We start from the raw sequence: 23204 nt of genomic DNA, 5'->3' as shown, positions 1-23204 counted from the left end.
CCACGCATCACTAATAACACTGTACGTGCTCTGTAATTAGGTGACTACCTTGTATTTCTGATGTACTCATGAGCTGTACAGCAAGAACAAGCAACTCCACAGCACTGTAAAAAGCCATCTCTCACTGAGACACAATAGACACCTTCTAGTCAACACAAAATGTCTTTTATATACTGTTTCCAGAGCGAGCAGTGATCAGAACTGCTTTCCCCCCCCCTCCCCCCCAGTATAATTACATTTCAAACTTGAACATCTTGTGGATTTTCAACAAACATTTTTATTGCGGTGCACAAACTCTTACAGTTCTCAAGTGCACAAAGTGGTTCTTGTCTGTTATATACACCACAGTGGACCCTAAAAAGAGACCTCAGCAACCTGCTGTAGCAGCAGCTACTCACACAGAGCACCAGACCCTGTACCTCTCTTGGTGGTGTGTGACCAGGTGAGACCTACTAGATAAGGAGGGGACCCATAGGATCTATATACCCATGATTTATTCATAGCTGCACAAGACATCAGTTAACTTTCAATAAAAAAGTCAACTAAAAGTTAGCTTGAGAAGGACAAAGATGTTGGAAGATGTATTTTTTTTTTTATATAGAAACCAATTTTGCTTCATAAAAGGCTCTCTTTTTTCTGAGAAGAGTGAGACCATTTTTCTGGAAAAAGTTTATTGACAAGAATGCATTTCCCAAACAGATTAAGATTTTGGTTTATTCTAGCATTAAACATTTCCCAGTGCCAAAACTGTTGAAGTCACATATTCTTCCCCACATCCACCAAGGCCTTGGCAGAGCACTATTCTCCCACCTCTCCCTGCACCCTTAGGAGTTGCATCAGCTGGCACTGCACATCTTCCACCAGTGACCATTCAGAGTGAATTTACCTCATGCAGACACAATTGTCAGCATGAATGACTGGGAAAAAATGTACCCTGAGATGTGTCCAGAGCAAGGTATCTTCTCCTCTGACTAACCCTGTTAAGACAAACATTTCTGAGCTGGGGACATCTGCTGCAGGCAGACACTGGGTGGTTCTGCAGCAGGAACATACCTTTCATCCTGTGATGCCTCTTCTCCCCAACCCTATTCACAGCCCAGTGCTGGTAACTCTGGCATGAGGTTGCCTGGACAGAAAAACACATCTCCCTTTGTTTGTATTGCCTGCCTGAATCGTGTGCCTCAGCCCTGAGTGCCATATTTGCAGGTGCCATAAACATTGATAAGAGCAGCGCATATGAAGACACACTGCTGCTCTGTTAGTAATTACAGGTTTTTCAGATAACATCATTTCCTAGTTAACGCTAGAAAAGTGATTGACAATTGCTATAAATGTAAACATATGGATGTGGGTGCCTCTTTCCTGATATCAGCATTTTCCTGAAAGCAATCTAAATGAGAGAAGTGCAAAAGGAATTTATTTTTAGAGTGTGTTTTCCAGAAGTGTTTATAGAACTGAATGAAGTAATGTAGAAGAAATTTTCAGGATAAAAAGTGCAGTCACCTTGAAATGCACACTAATATGAATTTTAAATAGAATTCACAACTCTGTATTACCACAAACACTTTACAAAATAGTGAGCTGAACGACAGAGCATTATTTGAACCTTTCCAATTTATTCTTTATAACCTGAACACCGGCATTTTTTTGCACGCATTGATTAGACCTTCACAGAACTTCAAATGTCACAGCAGATGCAATGACGCCCCAGTGCTTGTTTGAGGTGAAAGACACTGATAAGGGGTTTTTCTGTGACCAAGATTTTAATTTCTCCTAAGCTATCTGCCTTTCTGCTTGTTCTGACTGAAAAGATCCTAATGGATTTGCACAAATGCACTTTAGTCAATGTAATAATTTAGTAAGTGGGAAGAACTGAGGAACTGGCTCACAAGCCTCACCACAGGATGGGTTGTGGTGCCCCTTCATCATCAGGGACTCCTCACATTTGAGTATATAAAGAAAAGAAGGGCAGTGAGGTCTTAAATCCAGAGCTCAGAGATCCTAGCTGGAACCACAAATATAAATGAATCTCAAAATATAAGTGACCAGAACTGCAGTTTATAGACATTCTCTCACAGAACAACATTTGGAGGGAAGGCCCTGGTGAAGACATGTTTGATACCTTGTGGATTTATTTAATTTCACCAAGAAAGCTCTTATGGTTGACCACTGGCTTTAGAAAAACTCTAAAGGCCTGAAGGAAGAGTTTTGCAATGGAATGAATACAATATACCCTAGGGACATCATGCTAGGGAAGAAATGTGATTGCTTCACTTATGTTACCTATGGAATTTGAATTATTGAAAAAAAAAATATACATAATTTTGAAGCAGCTTAATCATACCAATCATTTACATTGCATCAACAGAGCTCAGGCATCACTGGAAACATTTGCTTTTATTTCAGCAAGTTTGGACTAAAGTCTTCCACATCCTTATCAGACCTGTTGAAAAATCACATTGACTGAAAGTAAACTCCCCAGAAGGAGTACAATACCTTGGACTTCACACGAGGATTGATCTCTTTTTTTTAATCCATGTGCTCCAAGTGACATGATTGTTATAAAATTCACCAAATAACAGACGTATACATATCTTCAGGTGCTTTTTGAATCAAGGCAATATTTTTGCCTTTTGCAGTAATTAATTTTTTTTCCAGCAGTGAACAGTGTCAGGTTTAAGTTCCACTGTAAAACCTTTTTTTTTTTAATAAAACCAGGGAAGCAAAAAAAGAAAATGGTGACTGTTTTACTAAGAACACTTATGAGTAACTGGAATATCCAGTGCCTAATTGCAGTTTTGCTATTCACAGAATAGAGAAACAAAGTCCACCCACTTGCTGAGGATGAATGGGTTGATGCTGTAATAGAGACAGCTGCATGTGGCAAATCAAGATTTAAATTTCAGGATGCAGAGATTGCATCAGTGAAGGCAGAGGGGAAACGGCTGTTGTGCAGGTCAGAGATTTTTCAGAAGCCCACTGGGTTCCTATGACCTGGTTTCCCACCAGGGTTGAAGACCTTCAAAGAGAAATCCAAACTGATGAAACCTTACTGGTTTCCAAACATCACCTTTTAGGTCTTCCAGTGCAAGCAAAACCTGTGTGGGAAGCCATCAGTCAAGCCAATGCTGAGCCAGTGTCCCTTAGCAGGAATCTGACTGGTAGGCAGGGAGAAGAATGAACAAGCTGCTGGCTGTATTGTCAGCTTGTAATACATGGTGAAGTTGGAGTTATCACAAGCTAGATTGTTCCTGTGCTGAAAGGATAATAGAAAAGGGCTTTTTCTGGCAACCCCATCAGATGAAGTTAAGCTTCATTTTGAAGGATGCAAAATCTGTATTTTAAGTCTGAAAACTAATGTTTGTTTGGTGGCACACTGTGGGACTGAAACACAGTGAAATGGGGGCTTCAAGGCCATGCTGACAAGACATAAGCAAAATTAACAATGGTATCTTCAAAGTACAAAGGACACACAGCCCAAACTCAGCTGTCCTCAATAGCAGTGCTGAGCTGTGCTGAAAGGTCATGGAGGCTGAGCTGACCTGAAAGGCCATAGATGGAATACCAAAGCTGATATTCTCAACTCTTGACTTTGGACAAGCCTAACCCCTCTGGCTGGCAGTGTTTTCTGAGAGAATATTCAGTGCACATAGGTTAGGCAATCATTGGTCAATAAAATGAGGTGCTCTGGACCATGGTCTGCAGGAGTTCTCACTCTCTACTTGCCCAGCCTATATTCCTAATTCAGCTACAGTGAATATCAGCCTGAATAAGACTTCTTACTACTGGGTAGTCATGAGCTGGGATTTATTCTTTTAGAGTCTTCTGTATAGCTCAGGAAAATGAAGGCTGCTCCTGAAGATAGCAGCATATGACCCTAGGCATAGTAGTTCTTTTGACTTCACTGAAAAGGCTTTTATATGTGAACTCTGTCTTCAGCTGAAGTTAGAAAAATACTTCACAATCAATAGAGTATGACTGCTTCCTTTTTTCCAGATGATAGTGTTCCTCAGTATCCACAAGAAACATATGTAAGTCAATCTATTAATCCAAGAGAACATTGCGCTGCTCCTGTAACTATTGATAGGATGTTTGTTAGGTTTCAATTTTCTGATAAAATTGTATTTTTGGTTCTTTGATACAGTTTTACAGTTCACTGATGAACTGGATATTGTCCTGGAATGAAAAGAAATCCAGTTCTATTATTCCATACTCAGTTCATCTGGTTCATCCTGGACATCAACTGTTCCTCTCCTGTTTTTGTCTTTTTTCCTGAGGATCTATTCTCTGCGTATATGCACAGCAAGTTTTCCTGGGATGTTCACCAATGAGTAACTTTATTTACAGAAAAAGCAGCCAGACAGAGAGACTCATGTTGAGATCAGGCGTAGGCAAGATTTCTTGGCAGGAGCTTGGCATGGCTGCATCATACAAAAGCATGAGCTTCAGCAGAATTTGTTTGTATTTGAGGCGCAATTATCTTTCAGTGAAAAATGAATTCCTGCTTTCCAGTGTGCTTTAATGAACTGCAAAACTAAGTGAAGCCAATTCAAGGTGATTATAAAGATAAAATTAAAACCGATGTGCATCCTGTCAAGATGGCATGTGGAGCATCCATTTGTAGTGCAAAGGGCTCCAAGAATCATTGCCATTTATTCTGTATAGCTCCCACGCTCTCTATAGAAAGAAAATTTTAAAAAAATTCTTGATGAAAGAATGACTGGCAGAAATTCTGATTGCTTGAAGTGCATGCTTTAAAGGAACAAGACCATGATGTACTCACCAAGCACATTCAGTTGCAGTGATGTTCCTCTGTGCCAAATTGCAGCAGTCAAGGAAAAGTTTTGAATTTTCTTTATGTTTGTGTCTGACACCACTCTGGATGGCCCCAGGGAAAAATGTTTGGGTTTTTCTGTAACAGGGAAAAGCCAGGATGGAAATCCTGATTGTGATTTCAACCTTGGAGAAAGAAGCGGACTGTCCACTGCCCCTCAGAAAAAAACTGGTGGGCTCCAGCTCAAGGACAACCACTGCTGGCAAACATGCCCACTCTTACATGACTCAATCCAATTTACATTAAAAAAACCTAAAAAACAGTAGTTTCTATAGTTTCTTCTAATTTCTTGCGTCTTCTTTGTTCTAATGTATCAAGTCAGTTGAAGAGCAGGTCTAGAGATCTATAGTTGTCCTGGAGACACTCGAGGCTTCTGCACCAGCTCTTCTGAGGAATCCATCTGAGTCTGGCATAAACATGCAGGGAAGCCAAGCCTCCCTTTGACTTGTTCACGGGATAATTTGATGGTGTATAGTGACTTATTGGAGAGGTTGAATATATTTATCATCAAAGTGGACTTTCAAACTTTTTTTTATTTTTCTGATGTTTCTTCTCAGAGTTTCACTCAGTAGCTGAAAATCACACACTATGTGCTCTCAAGTACCTTATTATCATTCTTAACACTTAATTCTTGATCCAGTACTACATGGATTCATTTTTCTTTAGAGAAAAATTAAATCCACTGATTTACTCGAATTTCAAGGGAAGAGGAACAAATTAACACCTGTGCTTTCATTTTGTGGCTCGGGTAAGGCAGCAATGAGAACACATCAGTTTGCCATTTCCTTCCAAGCTGGAGACAACTGAAATTTTAAAGGAATGTTTCTTTACTGTACTTTGAACCTTTTTTAAAAAGCTATAGAAATTCCTTATGCTGTGAGATTTCTGTCACACAGTGGTTTGTATCCCAAGAAACTCAAGAAAATAAATTTTCTAGTCTTGCAAGAGCTGTGTGATCCAGAAGAGTAGGGGTAAGTATTTATTGGTAAAACAGATGACACCCCAGAATCTCTGGTGAGCATCTGTCTGCTGCTGGATGGAACCTAAGCTGTCTTTTCACCCTCCCTGACATGCAGAGATGGAGTACTGTGGCAGCTCAGTTTCCTACCCCATTGCAAAGGTGTGGGGCAAGCCCAGCACAGCCAAAAATAGCAGCTCAAACTGGGCTGCATCTGCTTTCTCTTTAAAACCCAGCCACTAACATTATAATACACCAAGATAACAATGCCAAGAAGGATGAATTGGTATTTTTCTCTGCTTTTTGTTGGGGCTGAGCAACAGTGTGAAGAGGCAAATGAGACTGCTTGCTGGAGGAGATGGGGGAATGTGCTGCTCTCCCATCATGATACAGACACACCAGTTCTGTGGGCCTGGGTTCAAAGCACATGCTAGAGCTTTTGGATACAAAGGTAAAAAACCCACCTTGGAAATAACTTGGAAGAGGAACACAAGCTAAGGACTCTTAGCATCTTAAACTCATAGGGAAAATATCAAACCATTTTCTGCTTCTTTCCCCTCCTGGAAATTTTATGACACAGCACTCATAGTGAGGTGAGAAATGCCCCATCCCATAATTCTGCTTTTCCTACAGCCATTCTGGATGGTTGCAGCCAGGAGTTGGTTTCTCTTTCAGGCTGAAGGACAATAAAGACACACATATTCTATAAGAGTTAGCGCCATTAGACAGCTATAGAGTATAAAAAAAAAGACATTCTAGGGAAAAAAAGAAAAGAGAGAAAACCCCCAACCCTTCCCTAGTTCCTGCAAATAACCATCAGGAATTATTATTTATATGGTAGAGAGATCAGTATGGATTTCAGGTTGCTGAAGACCTGAGTCCAGCAAAGAATTGAAGAAGGATTTCAGTGACCTTCCTATCACCAGTTTTTCATAGTATCTAACTTCAAGCATCTTCTTACCAGCTGTGTGGGGTTTTCAGACCACTCGGAGGTTTTGTGTAGAGAATATAAGAGATTAGTGGATTACAGATATATATGTATGCAATATATGTATGTAGATAGATGTAGGTATGTATATAAATATATATGTATGCAAATTGCACACATAAAGGTGTTATCAACCTAACTCTGGGTGATATCTGTGGAATAGGTGACTAAAAGCAAGGTGTTGGGATACTCTGGTTTTACTCTTCATCCAATGCACATTTTTATTTAGCTGTCAGGTTTAATAACCAAAGACAAGTGAAGCATAAAGATGTTTATGAAAACAAACAGTCCCTGTAGGTTTTATGGAGCATTCTATGCAGAATTTTTTCATCAGCAAGAAAAATCTAATAAAAATCAGCAATAGTGGAATGATTTCTTTCCCTTCCTCTTAATCAGCAGGCAAAAAAATCTGGGAGTAAAGTGGGGAGAGTTTTTTTTCCTGACAAAAAATTTTTCAGCTGTCAGACACACTGAGAGGTGTCATTTATATACAGGTTATAATGTATAGACAGAACGAACAAACATTTCAAAGCTGAAAAATTTTAGAGTGGAAGTAATGAGTTAGTCATATGGCTTTGCAAAAGTCTTCATTTTTTCAGTCTAGTTTATGCATTCAGCTTTTAATATTAGGATCAAGATTACATCTCATTCTTTGAAAAATAAAATCTCTTCTCTCTGTGAGCTTGATAACAGGAATTACTTGATAATGTTCTGTTGCCTGTATTTTATTTTTGTTTTTTTCATGCAGGAAATCAGAGTAGGTGACCACAATGGTCCTGCCAGGCTTTAAGTTTGAATAGAAATGAACAAATCTCACATTATAATTTTTTTTTTCCTTTTTACTTGAAAGGCGAAGAAATGCAAATTCAAACCTAGGACAGACAAACATTTAATGACTGAGCAGCTAACTCTCATAAACTATTAAAATGAGTTTTTTCCAGTTTTTGCACTTAATAAGCTTCTCACATAATAATTTATTTGTTCAAAACAAAAGAATACCTGCATTGAAACAAACCACTGAAAAATAATCAGACAGAGTTCTTATTAAATGACATTGTGGCTCTCTATACAGCCTGAAGATTTTTGGGTCTCTGGACTGTTGAAATCTTGCAGGTTTGGACCCCAGCGGCATTTGCAGGCTGAATTCTGTGTCAGTAGGAATGTCACCATAGGATGGTGGCCAGAGTGGCTTTTAGTGAAGACATAATTCAAGAAGATGGTTTCTCATTGCCTATTGTACATTATAGCCTTTTTTTTTTTCAGGATATTAACCTACTAGTGTCTGTTCTTGTTCCGTGCAAATAGTTCAACAGCTGACAGATGCTCAAACCTTCCCTAAGAACTTTAGTGGCAAATGGATTTCCAGGAAAATCCATTATCTTGTTTTCCAAGTAAATATCTTTAGCCAGATCTATAATCCAATGCAATGCTACAGGCCTGGGACAGAGTGATTTGAAACCTGACAGGTGGAACCTGGGGCTTCCAGTGGGCAGCAGCTGAACAGGAGCCAGAGTTGCCCAGGTGGCCAAGCGGGCCAATAGCACCTGGCTTGGATCAGAAGTAGGATGGTCAGCAGGACCAGGGCAGTGAAGGTCCCCCTGTACTCACCATTTGTAAAATCACACTCAAATCCTGGTTTTGGTTTGGACCTATCACTACAAGGACAACACTGAGGTGCTGGAGAATGTCCAGAGAAGGCCAATGGAGCTGGAGAAGGGTGTGGAGCAAAAGTCTGATGGGAAGCAGCTGAGGGAGCTGGGTGTGTTTAGCCTGGAGAAGAAGAGGCTCAGGAGGGACCTTATCACTCTCCACAACCCCTTGAAAGGAGGCTGCAGCCGGGTGGGGGCTGGTCTCTTCTTCCAGGCAACTAGTTAGAGGATGAGAGGAAATGGCCTCAGGCTGTACCAGGTGATACCACCTGAGGGTTGGTACCAGGGTTGTACCAGCTGAGATTGGATAGGAAAACTTCTTCACCAAAAGGAGGCCCAAGGAAGTGGATAAGTCATCATCTCTGTAGGTAGATGTGTAGGTGTGATGATTTGGGACATGGTTTGGTGGTGAACTTGGCAGTGCTGTGTTAGTGGTTGGACTCAATGGTCTTAAGAGTCTTTTCCAACCTTAATGATTCGATGATTCTGTATAAGCACAATAGATCCAAACATTAAAAGATTGGAAATAACTTTATGTTTATTGTTTCACACTAAAAAGAGGGAGAACTGATCAGCCTTTCCGGAATGATTAACTGACTATTCAGTTCCTTAACTCATGCTACCTTGTAATATCTCTCTTACTCAAACCAGGAATGTGCTTTTTTTTTAAAACTACCACTTTCTTCAGCCATGTAAAACTCCCACTGACTTCAGAGGTCAGGCACAATGATGTTAGAAACACAGTATTTGACTTATGCAGCACCATCTGCAGCTACAACTGGATGTCTAAATAATGTGACACCTCAGACTAAAAACTCTGTCTTAGGACCACAAAGATTTTAACAGTTAAAGGAAGATTTGAGGATGTTTTGTACATTTACAGCTCATGCTATTAAAAGTGAATTGAGAAGTCATCTATGAAGGTTTAATCCTCAATACAATAAAGAGGGACAATCCTAGTAAATTCCCTTTTCCTCTTGTGATGCCTTTTTCTGTCAAACGTATTATATTGGCCTCTCAGTATACTCTGCAAATAGAGATTTGCAGAAGTACGCTGGTAATGAGAAAAGGTGGAAAATAATTTAAAGATGTGAAGAACAAATTTTAGAGTGTTTCTGTTGCTGAAGGATGAAATTAAAGCAATAAGTAGAACCAAAAAGAATTCAATAAATGAAATGCAATCTGAACATGTCAGCTACTGAGTCCATTAAAGCAAGAGGAGGTACATTATTTTAAATAACAAATTCAGACATGTCAGAATGTATATCATTGGCAGCATCATTGCCAAATAAAATCTTTACATTTCAACCTATTTTGTTCTCTTCTTCTAGAAACCTTCTGAATTAACTTTTACCATGAGAAGTAAGGACAAAGGTGAATACAAATAAGGCAATACCACAGTAGTCTCTAAAAAAATAGGAAAGTAACAGCCAGAGACAATGAGGTGCAAAGGCTCAAGTTCTGATTTGCACGTTTTACTTAGCAGGACAATGTCTCGGAATCAAGACTGCTTGAAGTCTGAGGCACATTTACAAAGGTGCATGGTCTGCTGCACACTTCACACCATCCTCCCGAGCTCTAGTAGAAACCACTGGGAAAGGTGACAAAAGTTGCAGAAGGGTTGACATTTCTTCTGACAAACACTGTTACTGAGAGATACATTGTTTGGCTGAAAGTAACGAATATTTTTAAATGTTGCTTTTTGTGTTATTTTATTAACTTTTTTAGTTTATAGTAGTGGTAAAGAGGTTTATGGATTACAATAAGCTTTTCATCAATGCGCCTGACATTGGAAGAATTTAAAAATAGCCAAGGCTATTTTATAGTAACAGTAAATAGTGCTAAGAATATTGATGTAGTAATGGATGAAGTGGCATTAATTATAGACAAAATAAAATCTTCCTTGCTGTCTAGGGACACTTCCAGAAGAGAGAATACAAGCTGAAAGCAATACATGGCGAGAATCTCCAAACCACAGGAAAATCCATTCCCTATCTTTTCTTTTCCTGTATAAAGCTGTGCAACTTCCCCTCCTACCCCCATCAAGTGGTGGAAGACCTTCTGTTGCTTGATGGCAAATCCCTCATTAGGATGCTTTGCATGGCCAGGTTTCTCCTGTTGGTTGAGGGACAATGAATTTAAATGTCATCAATGTCATTGACTCCAATGGATAATCCACCCACAGCTCTGCCCAAGAGGTTGTGCTTCCACTGATTTTGAAACAGTAGATGTCAGGTTTTCTACCCTACAAAGCAAATTTCATTATCTGCAGCTATTAAATGACAGTTTTCTGTCAGTCTAGGGCTACAAATTTGTGGACCAAAGCCTACTGGTCAGATAGGTCAGGGACTTGTATTTGAGGGTTGTTGTAAGATGTTGAAAATCCTCTAGAAAGTAGAGGCGGGGGGTCTGGGTGTTCAGCATATCTTTTTGAGTTACATGCCCAGTGCAGGGCTTCCTGCAGGTGCAGGGGAAAGGGTTTGATGACCTTTGCTGTCCTTTTTTGTTACGATGCTCTCAGATGAAAGAGAAGTGAGATTCTTTTCCCGTGGACACTTGAGAGGCAGTAGGAACTAACAGCAGAAATCACTGTTGTACTAATAGAGAGGAATTTGGTATCCAGTGTGCAAAAATAGGTAGAAGAACCAAAAGTAACCCAGCATGTCAGTGAAACACTTATGGGAGGAAAGATACGAATCATGCAGAGGGACTGAGGATAGAAAAAATTTAAATTATATTTTTTTATACGAAATGTGATGTCACTCTATCTTAAAATATTTAAGAATAATTATATACACTTGCAACTGCTATAGTTTGCTGCAAGTTACTGCAAATTCACAGAGATGAGCCTGGAGATTTTGTGGGTTTTAAGTCATTATTCATATTGTAGTAATTTTGGAAATTCCTTACCAACAGTAGCTTTACAAGATGTCAAAATTAGCTTTTCATGTCTGTTTACTTATTTGTTCTACTTCTTTGAAAATGTCACTTCACAAGAGAGATGCTTATGGTTTTTATATGTAGTCAGTGTGTTTCTACAACACAAATCACAGTCTAAAGCATTTCATCGTACCCATCACACCAAGCTCCACAGAATTTACATAACAAACTCCAGCAGCAGCCCCATCACCTCTCTGGTGCTACACAGCCTGAGAAAAGCTCTTAGTAAGCCACATTAGTTTGCGGCTTACTAATGGTAATTCAGACAGGATCAAATTTACTTCTTCAACATTGAAATGCTGGATTCCCAGCCTATTTCTTTAACTGCAAATCTAGAATTTACTTCTCGCTACTCATTGAACAATAAGAATACATTTAAAAAAAAAAATAAAAACAAAACAATAAATTCCACAAAAAAACCCATATAAACAAAACCAAGCAAAAAACACAACCAGAACAAAAAAGCAAACAAACAAAAAAAAAATCCCACAAAAAACCACAAAGAAGACCCTCCAGGAAACAAATAGGCCAAACAAAACACAAGAAAGCCAAACAAGACCCAAAAAGCAGATGAAGACTTGGTACAACCTGTCACAACAACCTATGAGAGTTTTTTCATGGAGCATGTGTCTCGGAGATTGTGAGAAAAAACCAACACAATACAGAAATTAATTTGGGCTTGATAGACCCTTCTGCATTCTCAAACACCAAAAGTTAACCTGATTTTCACATTTGTTCACTGCTCACTGACTCCTGAAAGGGCCTCATGTCTTCATCTCTGGGAAAGACCAAAACTACTTGAAATTGCTGCCCTGTGACTGTGAATATGCATTTTCCACCCTTTCTTCTTCATGGTGTCATAGGGACACCTGAGGCTGTAGTTATCAGCCATATTTTCCACTTATATTCATATTCTGAATGTTGACTTTAAACAAAACTACCTAAACAGAGCACAGCTTTTTCCTGAAACAGGATGAGAATAGATGAGATCTCTCAGTGGTTTGAGACAGCTCACCTAAACTTCCAGTGTATCTATAATTCAACACATTGCGCAATAGGTTGAATTTTGAGAAACAAAAGTAAATAATGCATTTCTCTGAAAGCTCTGGGAAAAGGAAAAGTGTACGGAACAAGAAACAACATGCTTATGGGGAAAAAAAAATTAACCAAATGAAAAAAAGGGAGAAAGATTATTTACTAAATATAGGGAGGTATTGAACAGTGTAAGTTCAGAATCCTCAAAATAAACTATTCATAGCCCAGAAAATGGCATACTCCTTACTATGTAAATGTATTTATGTATAAAAATGTCTTACGAAAAGTGTGAAATATTGTATTTAGTGGAAACTTAATCCTTGCCTAGGCTGGTGTGAAATTAACCCTAAAATTCCCACCAAAGACTGAGCTAGGCTGATCTTTTTTGCACTTTCCCAGCATGTTTCTGACTTTCACTGAAAGCTGAGAGTGCTAAATTCTTGCCATTAAACACCTGCTTAATTCCAGATTAATACCAGAAATAGATGCATTAGCTTAAAAAAAACCCCACTCTTGATTGTTCAGAATTTTAAACTGCTGCTGCTATGCAAGAAGTCAAGCTGGTTACGCCTTTGTGGAACTCTGTGACCACCTAGTTTACCTGTTTTCTAGGAAAAGTCTCTGCATAATGGATGTGACTTTTAAACATTAATTACATATTCAATTACTTATTATTATTCAGTACTTAATGCAGGTGTACTTAAAAGGAAAATTGGCATCTGGTACCCAGCCTATGCAACTTATAGTGTAATGTGGATTGAATAGTTCAAGAATATCACCTTTTCCAGAAGTAGAGATATTTTTCATATATACTTTCCCAAATCAAAGTAAAAAAGGGGCTAAGATTTGTATGTCTACAGTGTATAACAAGTTGGAAATAGCTCATTTCAAGAAAGTGAAAAGGATAAGGAAAAGCAAATAGTTTATGCATAAAGACTGATAAACTAGATCAGTAACCTATAAATTAAAAAGATAGAGCTAAGATATACAACAGAAAAATATATTTCACAGGGGAAGGGAAAAGCAAACAGAGTAAAAAGACAAAGCAAACCAAATGGAAAGAGCATATGGCAGGAATGAAAATCACCTGAAGCAATACTAGAGGAAACTGTGGAACTCCTTGTCACAGAGGAGCTTTCAAGAGTGCTAGAATTTTGTCTTCATTCCAGAGGAGACCTTAAAAATTAATAGTAGGAAGCTACATGGATAGGTCTTAAGGGAAGAAAGACAACACAAAACACTGGAAGTGGAGAGTAGCTTGCTGCAAAATCACTGCAGGTCTGTCTTGTTCCAATGTGATTTTTCTATTGTGGGTCAGAAGAATCTAGAATATGTGACCACTAAGCCTAGACTGAGTGTGAAAGGCTGAAAAGACCATTCTAGGTGGTGCATAACTCAAACAGAATATTTTGGTTGGATTTCAACTGATATGAGCTCCACGCTTTAAAAAAGATTTTTTTAGCCCATGCAGGAGAACAGGAAGGTTCCCACCTTTAACCTCAGTAGGCAAGGTCAAAGGCACAGGCGAAGTCAAAGGCACAGACAAGGAAAGGAAGTTAACTTACTCTTAGTGGGGACTGCAGAGAGCCCCAGTGTGAGAGAGACACTGCATGTGCATATGCAATAACTAAATGGTGCAATAGTTACTCCCCTTGGTGGCAAACTCCATGAAATAAATTTGGGCTACAAAATACAGAAAAAAACCACCATGAGACTCAACAAAAGAGAAAAGACATGAAGTAGGCAGGAATTCACTCTTTACACACCAGATGATTAAAATGAATCTCATTTTGGTGAGGCAGAATACCAAGGTTCCTTTTAGAATAGGCTCTATGTTGTATTCATAAGAATATACTTATGAAGAAATACCCTTCTTTACACTGACTTGTGAAGACATGCATTTATGATTACATGTTCATTTTATCCAAACTGAGACTGAATTGAGGAAGAATCAGCCAGTGACCAACTCCTTCAATTTTTTGTCCAAGCTGTGTCTTAGCGCAACAGCCTGTTCCTGCCCTCTGGCCACAGTGAATTATTAATTGCTGTTTATCTCTGAGTTTGTCACTCCTTGGAGTATTTCATTAAAGAAAACGACAAAGTGAAAATGAATACTTGAGATACCAAGTCCTCCACTTCCAAGGATATTATTCAGGCACATCTGTTCACACAATAATGTAATTTCAAAGGCATTAAGCCTTATATCAGAACAGTTTTATAGCTATGAATCTCCATGAAAATAGTAATTCATGTGTGTGATACAAAGTTGATTAAGCCACAAAGAATGAACAGTTTAGGGACAAATTTCAAAAGCCCAAGAGATGAAATGAATGATCAGGTTCTTTGAAAGAGCTCAATGCTTCAAATCCTTTGACAAGTTTATATCCGAAGGAAAATTTAAACAATTCTTAGTTTTAGAACTCCACTTTTCCTTAGATCTAGAAGCTGATGTCCTTAAAAAATTGGCTCTGTTTAGAATCTCAGGCCCATTTTATGCAGAACTCTCTTCCCTTTATAATTACCTGATGTAATATTTCAAAAAGAGCAGTCTTTCAGCATGCATTATTTTCCAGTGTTGAATTCATGATTATTTGTGCCTCTGTAAGAGGATTAACATGATGTAATAACACAAAGTGCAGAAATAATGAAATGCTATTTACTTGCCAAGCCATTACAGAATTATCTACTGCTCTCGAAGAAGTAAATATAATTTCTTATAAAGTTTTCCCAAAAGCAGCAGAGATGAGCAGCAGCTAAAATAAAATAGGATGATTCCTGCTTCAAAAATAGTTTCTTATTGCAAGGATGACAATAAACTGGAGCAGCTTATCTCTGATTTACACTTGACTGATGATACACTCTGAAAATACGAGGTGTTTATTTTATTGTCATTTATAAGACAGAAAATGCCAGTTACTAAATTCACCACTAAAACATTCCTCAAGAAACTTTATTAGAAAAGAAGTTTGAAGAGCTGTCACTCACTTCCTTCAGTTGCTAAGAAAAATTAATTAAGATACAGGACCAATATTCTGGGGATTCTTCCAGACCAGAAATACAGTGGTTTTGTTGAAATCCTGCAATTGCTAAGACAGCCACATAAATTCTCTGTTGAAATAATCCAAGGTTCACACTAGCATCATAACATCACATCATATCTTATGCACTTCAGCAAGAACTTTCTTCTTGAGGAACCCTAGGAGATGGTTACTAATTGCATCTTACTCACTTCCTGGTTGCTGAAAGGCACACTTGCATCTGACAACTTCTTAGATGTGCTTATTTTAGTTTCAGCTTGGGCTGAGAAGAAGCTATTGTCATGGATGGTAGAAATGTCAGATCTATGCTCCTGCTGTTTAAGAACTGCATCTTCCAACATTATTACCTCACCTTCCTCAAAACTAATTGTTTGGAATTTTGCCCAAGTTAAAAAATATCAAATGAATGCATATCAGGAAGTTATATTATCGTTTGACTCAATGCCTCCAAAATAGCTTCAGGGGTCCAGGTCAGACTGGTTAAACCTTTGCTATCAGGGTCTGTCAGCTTGCACAGCCCATGTTTGGGGGTGCATGTTAGCAGGCAGCTCTATGATACCACCACACCCACCCTCACCTCTCCTCTACGATCCAGTCAACTCTTGCCCTTGCCTGAAATCCTATTCTTCAAAGGGCACCAACTCAAAAAAAACCTGCAAAAAACCAGCTCCTGTTTTTGGAAAAAAACCAGCAGAGACAAAATTCTCATTCCCCTCATAAAAGTTTCTTATTTATTTATTTATTTTTGTTTTGTAAAGAGAAAAATGTAGAAACACAGAAAGAATAGGGCTTTAAAGGGTCTCCAGAAATGCAGATCATCTCCTTCTCAAAACAGAGCTAACTTCATACTCTCAGCAGTGTAGGGCACTGCCCCACCATTTCCTGAATACATTGCAGTCTCTGCCGTCACTAAGGATTTAGGAATAAAAAACAGACCTGGCAGAAATAGTCTTGGTCAAAACAAGTGTTTTCCCACCACTGCAAAAACAAAAACAAAAACAAAAAACAAAAACAAAACCAAACCAAAACCAAAAACAAAAACAAAAACAAAGACAAAAACATCCCCAGAAACAGCTTCAGAAGTGTTTCAGGTCCCATTTGCCATCCTGTTTGGTTCCTGTTTGGTTCCTGTCTCCAGTATTTCTGCAGGCAAGTCACTCCAGAGTCACACTTATAACCATTAATGCAATAATTGACCTCATCATGCATTAATACCTGCATTGCCTTCAGCTTAAACAGTATTTCTTTCACAGAAATGCCACTTACTGATTATAAGGGCCGCATATCTCTCCTTAATGTATTTATAGAAGACAACAATGTCATCTTTTAATCTTTATGTACTCATATTGGTAGGACAGATAAACAAGGGCCTTGAGTCATAAAGTAATTTTACACTATCCCACCCCTGAAAGTACTTAGGGCTGGGCTGGATGGGGCTCAGAGCTACTTGGTGTAGTGGAAGGTGGCCCTGCCCAAGGCAGAGGGGTTGGGACTGGATCATATTTAAGGTCCCTTTCAAACCATTCTAGGATCCTGTTAAACATCCACCAAAGGCCTCTATCTGAAGAAGAAAGATCTAAACTAACAATATATGTAGCATTCATGTGGGATGCAAGTGAGGTTATTACAGTCACAACCCGTATGGGAAGACACTGAGAGGAGCAGAGCCCTGGATGATTTCATGTGGAAAAAGGCTTGTGCTTTGCTGCAGCAGAGCACATCTCCAGGGAGTTCTGAAAGGCTTGTGCTGGCTGTAGGGACAGAATATCTGCATGAGATACACTTGAAACAACCTTTAAAATTAAACTGGTCCCCAAAGCTGTATGAACCCTTCTGTCTGGTTGTATAATGACCTTTTTCATTCACCTTCAAAGCAGCATGAATTCAACTGGAATGCAATGCTTCTGTAGACCATACCATGGGTTTAGTGGTATTTCCCAGTGTATTCACCCAGGTCTTTCAAATAAAACAGCCCCTGGAGTGTAAAGATAGAGGATTACCTGTAAGGAGGGCCACGTGAAACAGCCCTTGAGGGAAGGGCAGGCAGCATTTTAAAACATATGTAGAGCAACCAGGTTTATGAGAAATTCTGATGAAGTTCAGGCTGATCAAAGTACATTCACCATTCAAACACAGGGGAAATCAAGCAGTATACCATGAAAGGACAGAGGGCTTGTAACATTGCAGGGTTAGTATGGGAGTTTTCATGGACTGAAAAATATTGAAGGAGAAACATGAGAGTGGCCTAGGGAGGATGGAAGATGAAAAATTGAGAAACTAGCAAGAATTTCAATGACAAGAGGAATGCAGTCATGTCTTTTTACTTAGTCTGATTACAAAACTTATAAAAGAATAAAGAAGGCAAAAATATAATGTATTGACTAAGCTAAAAGAGAAAAAAAAATGTTTAAGATCAGTCATTCTGTTATGTTACAGAATGTTGGAACAAATAAAAATGTAAAAGAGACCACTATTCAATAGATTTAGATTTCCCTCTGAGAATTCAGTTGCCAAAATTGACTGGCCTTTGAAGTGACCCAAGTATGCCACAATTAACTCTTGGTTTTATGGTCTGTTGTTTCTGAACAAGAGTGCCATGGGAGCCTAGTCAATGAGCAGAGACACAAAACTCCGAATCTTAATTACTCATTTTAGAGAAAGCCCACCAGAGATCCAAGTCAACTTTTAGCTGTGGGTGACTGTGAGAATCAGGATTATAAGTGTTTTACCTCCCTGTTTTCAACTCTACTAAGGATTAATGCAGTAAGATGTGGACTAGATTCTCTATTTAATATACTGGGGGATGATGGGGGATTGACTTTTTGTCTGTGTGTGTATGAAAGAAATGAGCTAAAATAGGCTGTAACTAATTAATAAAAGCAAATAATCATAGCCAGGAAAGGAGCAAATTATCACAGAAAGAACCATCCTGGGAAGGTCAGAAGAGATTTTACTTTTTAATTCGATCTCGGCACCATCTTGAAAACGAATAATGCTTTTCTTATCACTTATGTAATGCTTTCTTATCAGCAGAGCAAAGGCAACATCCAAATGGAAACAGATTTTGTATTTCCCGGTTCTTCGATGTAAATCAAGAGGAACAGATTAATTTTCAGCATTCCTGTTCACTGAGCTGCTCAGTGGAACACAGAAGTTGAGCACTTCATTCTCCAGTGCACAGAACAACATCCTGTTGGCTGGATTTGGCTGGAATTTCAGAACAACTAATGACGCTTGTAAGACTCAGCAGCAAGAGTTAGAGCACCAGAACACTCTATAAAACCAAATACCATGTCTGTCTTTAAAAAGAAGAGCTGCAAAGAAGGTATTGATTAGCCAACGGTTTCTTCGTAAGGAAACAAGGAGCATACAACACAGAGTTATTATGTATAATCTTTATTTATTCTAGCAAAAAAAAATCCCTTGTATAACAAGATCATCAGTCTTTGTAGATAGAAAGACAAAGTACAAACCACATATCTAGGCTTTACAAGTCTATTAATTTTGCCTTAGGGCAGACTTTCAGTCTTCTAAATGAAAATGCTAAAAAAGAGTTTGGCTACTCATTTCCAGAGAGTTATTCATTGGATTCACTGACAGAATGGAAAGGCTTGTCAAGCAGGGTTCTCCAGAAGCCACCATAATTCTTCACTTTATAATCTCAATGATGAATGTTCAGTAAGCCCTTTAAAAATGCAGATAATACAAAGCTAGAAATGACTGTGCATAGGCTGTAGGAGGGGATAACAAGTTAATAATGACCCTGACAAATGCAATAGTAAAACTAGGATGAAATTCAGGGTGTGTGAAATTCATCAAGTGCAATGGTCTAAAGATAAAAAAAAAGAGTGGTAGGCTGGGCAGGGTGGGGAAAAACAGATTGTGTTATCCAAATATATGGCAGATAGGACAAAGAATATTCAGACACCAGGAAAACTTGCTAATTACAACTCTGACTTTCAAGGATTTTCAACTCACAGTGAAAGAGAAAGAAACTCTGAAAGAAATACGTAGTTTCCATACTGAAGGTAGTTTCAAAAGTTAGGCACATTTCTATGGAGGATGATATTGTTGATCCTGTCATTAGGTGGAGAATGGATAAAATGAGCTTCACATGTAGTTTTCAATCATGTTAACTATAGTTTAAATTGTCAGTTGTGAATATCCTATTTGCCAGAAAATGCTCTACTCATAAATAATACTCAGTTCTTTGATGGACAGCTGTGAATTAAGTAAAACATCATTCATTGGGGTAAGTGCGAAGTTCTCATTCCCACATTTTGGGAGTCATTGCAAAGCCATAAAGACATCTAGACCACTGTGGATACAGAGCATGTCAGCTGCCTCATGGTAACTTCTCTCAGGACGTCTCATGCAAAGTAGTTCACATGTTTTGAATCATAAAATCATAAACTCACTTAGGTTAGAAAAGATTCTTAAGACCACCAGGTCCAACCAGAAACTTTGAGAATCAAGTTATGCCCAACTTCTTTGTATTCTTCAAGAGTAAAAGTGTGCAAGTGGACAAGTTCCATGGCCCAGCCGATAGTTTTTAAGTGCACAGCCTATCTTATCTCACAGTAATTTATTTATGTAGCCATATCCCTGTGCTCCATGGAGATACAAGGCAATGAATTCAAGACTCACACAGAGTAAATAATTGATTTGAATTGTAATACTATACTGAACTCTTTATCATGCACTGGACAAGTATCAGAGACTGCACAGAAATGTACAGCAGAGGCACACAGCTGTTCTTGCGAGGCTGCATGTGGGTCACCCTGTTTGGAGGTCACAGGCTCATTTCCTATTCAGTGGTATTGCACAGTTACCTGAAAACTTGCTCAAAATAGGTCTTTTTTTTTTTCAGGACAAAAACAAACAAGCAAACAAACAATGACAAAAAAGTAGTGACCAGATTATCTGGACATGTCAGAAAAATAATTTAACAGGACTTGGTGGTCATGGTATGAGATGCTTCCAGGTCACATCTCAGGTCATTCTTCTAGCTTATTTTTTTCCATCACTGATTCTCTTCTTCCTTTGGACATTCTGTGCTTCTATCTCCCTTGAATTTATCACAATTTGTCCAAGACATCCTTTTCCAAGTATAAGTGGCTTCCTTGGTGACAAAGGATGTTTTCATACATTTTGTTGTTTTGTGTATTGAATGTATCAGAAGGACTTTTATCTAATGATGGTGGCAAACTTCACGTGAGATTCAAAAACTGATTTATTATGTTTACAGGCTAGTAATATTCACTTATGTCATAAAATTTACTCAAATTAAGTAACACAAAACCCCTTAAAAATCTGTGGGACTGCTTGTTCCATAAGGTATCACTCAGATTATCACAAAAATATTACAGTCATCCATATGATATATTGCTCTGCTATAAATTGAATGTATATATAAACAACCTTTAAAAAGCTCCTGAGAAATTTAACAAGCATGTTTTCCAATTTTATTTGAAGGGCTCTTTGATTGCAAGGAAGAGGCCTTCAGAAGGATAAGGACTCAATACAGAACTGACATTCTGCCTAGAAAGCAGCCAGGCTTTCATATGTAAATTCTCCAGAGTGTTTTGATTTTTACTTCTAAAAAGTGTATTGTTCCGTGTATAGAATGAATATTTTTGGAACAGTTGCATAATGTTAAATTTTGCCCTTAGTGAATTTTTCTTTGGTTGCCTGGAAAACTATTGCTTCATTTTAGATCTTCTGAAATGACAGATTCATAAGTGCCCAAAGGCCTTTATACATTACCCAGTTAATATGAGATGTCATCATGATTAATGAATGAGGTTTCTTTTTAAAAAGCAATACTTTCAGTACCAGTTTTCATGGCATGAGCCTGAAATGACAGCACTTAGTTGCATAAGAAGTGGAAGGAAAATACTTCAAATATTTTCAGGTAAACCTGAAAGAAAACCAACAAAGAGAAAAATGCCAATGTAAGTGTATTACAGTGAGATATACTTGGGTTTATTCTAATATGTTAAAGAGTAATTATCTACATTAAATTTAAAAAAAAAAGAGAAAAAGCTGGTGAATATTTTGTGGACAGGTGAACTGAAAACAAGGCAAAAATGCACTTTTAGCTAAAATTATCAGCCATTCATATTCAAAGATGAATAGAGAAAACCAGAAAACAAATGTCCATGGAGAATGCTGTACTGGAAGGTATTAATGGCTGACATCAGAAGAGTCCAAGATCTAAGTCTCAGATGAAAAAGACAGGCTAAAGGCTAACTGTTTTCAAGCTGACAACAAGCACTCAGCCCACTCTGTTGTTAGAAGCAGATGTGGACAGGAGGGCCAGCTGTGGGAGAAAATATACCTGCAAAAAAGAGGCAGGTGAATCAGGGGTAGTAATAAAGACTTTAACAGTTTCGAGAACAGGAACCTGGGCTGGGGGGTTGGAGGCGGCAAGTCAGTAAAAGGAAAGCTACCACTGTGGACAGTGGTGGATTTAATGGAGGAGAACATGACATGCCAGTCAGACATGCCTGATGTCCCCCCATACCCAGAGAGGTTGTGCAGCAGCTCTGCTCTGCATGACAGGTAAAGGCTGAGCTGTTGTACTGTTTCTTCCACTCACCCACCACGATCCTCTTTACACACACAGCCCTCATCAAATACAGAGACGCCACAAAGGATAAGCCAAATTCTAATTTCCGCCTTCTCAACGTCCATCATAAATTGCTTTAAGACATCTTTTAGTTTCAGTCCAACCACTGGGGCCATGTAGGGGGACAGAGGATGTGACTGCCTGACAGTCTTTTCTTGAACTGTTTACTGAAAGACTCTTCCTTGCATGGCTTTGTATCATTCTGAAGCAAGGGTAATGTTCTTTGCAAAGTCATACTGCTGAAGAAGAACAAGACAAGAGAATGAGGAGTTACATGAGAATAATGATCAGATTTTATAGGACTAAACTTGACACAGTCTATTACCCCAGTTCTCTCCTCTCTAGTTACCCACTTCTACAAAAAATTCTGGAATTCTGTTCCATTTGAGCCACCAAATCAGGATGAAAACAGTCACTGGTTTTAACATGTTCTTGAGAAGAGGACAGATTGTTTCTCTGGGAGACTACAAGGGCAATCTCAACAGTGGGGTGTGAGAATAATTCTGGACAATTCAGCTTCCTCCCCCACAGTAACAGAATAACGGAAATGTTCAGGTTCCCTAAAAGGAAGGAAACTATTGCTTCCAAGAACTGTCCTCAAAATAACATCAGCCGAAGCGCTTTTATTCCTTGGTGGATTTTTTGGTTTTGGGTTTGTTGTTTTGGTTTTTTTGGTTGGTTTTGTTTTGTTGTTTTTTTTGTTGTTGTTGTTGTGGGGGTTTTTTTTGGGGGGATGGGTTTTTTGGGAGGTTTTTTTGTGGGTTTCTTTGTTGTTTTGTTCTTGTTGTTGTTTTGGTGACAGGAGCTGCTTTTTCTTGCTTTCTTTGAGGTGTCATTACTATGTGCTACACTGGTTCTCCCTTCATTTCTCACTGTCGTCTTCATATTTGGGATCTGTTACTGCAGACTGTGCTTTTCCTCCCTCCACCAGTGTCCTCTCCTGCTCTTCAAGACCTTTGAACCCACGTGACACTTACTTCAGTATCACAACATCACTTTGCTAGTGGCAGAGAATAAAAAAGTCTCTTATCATCATGGGAAAGGCCAGCACTTCTCCTGCTCTGTGCTAAAACATTTTGCGGGAGGGAAAAGCAGCAGTTTCTGCAGTGCTCACTTTTCCCCAGCACACCA

Source organism: Chamaea fasciata, unplaced genomic scaffold (assembly GCF_029207755.1).
Source record: "Chamaea fasciata isolate MVZ Bird 193981 ecotype frontalis unplaced genomic scaffold, bChaFas1.0.hap1 SCAF_6, whole genome shotgun sequence".
In the NCBI taxonomy this organism is placed as follows: Eukaryota; Metazoa; Chordata; class Aves; order Passeriformes; family Sylviidae; genus Chamaea; species Chamaea fasciata.
The sequence above is the reverse complement of the archived record's forward strand: the minus strand, read 5'-3'. Positions refer to the sequence as shown.